The following is a 1,507-nucleotide window of genomic DNA, read 5'->3' as shown; positions in this document are numbered from 1 at the left end:
GATACATGGGGATGTGGTGTTTTCATCCATATACTTGCATATACTACGAGACATGAGGCTATATGATTTGCAATACCAATACACCGTATACTCTCTGCTACCAGATGCTAGCGGCGTGCAGAAACTGCTCACACCTCACTCACCGCTGGTTCGACATGAGCAAGAGCCGGCCCATCTTCATATGCACCCACGGAATGCAGCTGCTGCGTGATGTGCGCGCGCTGATTGTGGATCATGGATCAAATAAACATGTTGCGGCACGGGAGACGTCGCATGTGGGCGGCCACAAGTACGCGGCCAATGCAATTGTGTATCTGCACGGTGACTGGTACGCGACAAGGTGCGACAAATGTCGCAGTGAGGGTGATGCGCTGCTGGCGGACACTGCTAGTTAGTCAGATGCACAGACACTGTAAATATGACCAAGAGTGGCCAGATTGCTATCTAGCTAAAGGACCACCCTGGGTCGTCGGCGCAAGATGCAGAGGGCGATGACTCAGCATGGACACAAGTCCGGGCCCGGCGTAGAGTTTAGGGAATAAATGCGCCGCTAACTATTCGAGGTACATATCCCAGAACGGACCCACAGTCAATGTGGATCTGAGTCAGATCACATCTAGAATGGTTTCAAGTGAGCCGGTCAGGGCGGCCGCCCATCTTACAAACCGGCAGTTGCCAACCTGAGGATGAATGAGCTGATGACCATTTCACAGTGGAAATCCTGCTGCACATCCTTCGTGCACGGGTCTCAGCATTCGCAGGCTCAGGATACCTGATTGTTCGACATGGCCCAGGGATGCCAATGCATATACCCGTGTTAGGGCTTAAGCGAATGGCCTGTCTCAAGACACTGCAGCTACAAGAGGACTTGCAAAGAGACGAGGCAATGGACGGCAGCAAACGGGTGAAAGGCGAATACTGTTTACGAATCTGTTCAGTTGAGCCTCACAACGAGTATGTGTGACTCGTTCTATGAATCCTTAAAATTAGGATTTCCTCTTTTGGCCGATGGATTCAGATCCTAAGGTGGCAGATATATCTGAAACCACGGGTATAATCGAACATAGAGCCACATATTAAAGCGCTATGCATCCTAGCTTCTTCAGATTTTGCAAGGCCAGTAATTTAATGAACGAATCACTCGACTCTTACATCCTCAGCTCTTGAACCGCGATCTCGCAGCAGTTCTAAACTTCAGGCTCATTTTCCAGCCACTCTGTGATTCAGGCAGTATTCCTGAACAGTTCCGCCGTTCTACGGCCATTGCTACCGATGCTTCTGGCACCACTACGGCAACAAAGAAGCTGCACACCTCTTTTGCAGCAGCAGGCGATTCTGCTGCCAGCAGCAGCGAACCAGCACTGAAGCGTCTGCGCTGAGCAGGCCATCAATATGGGAGACATCCAGGATCGCTATTGCACCAACAACCATCTGACACGTTCAAATGACCGGTTCGCTGTGATGCTCTTATCGACGTGTCAACCTATGCTGACTAGTAGCCGAGCTC

This window comes from Linderina pennispora, assembly GCF_002104995.1.
Source record: "Linderina pennispora strain ATCC 12442 chromosome Unknown DL89scaffold_67, whole genome shotgun sequence".
Taxonomy (NCBI): Eukaryota; Fungi; Kickxellomycota; class Kickxellomycetes; order Kickxellales; family Kickxellaceae; genus Linderina; species Linderina pennispora.
Note: the sequence above shows the minus strand (reverse complement) of the source record.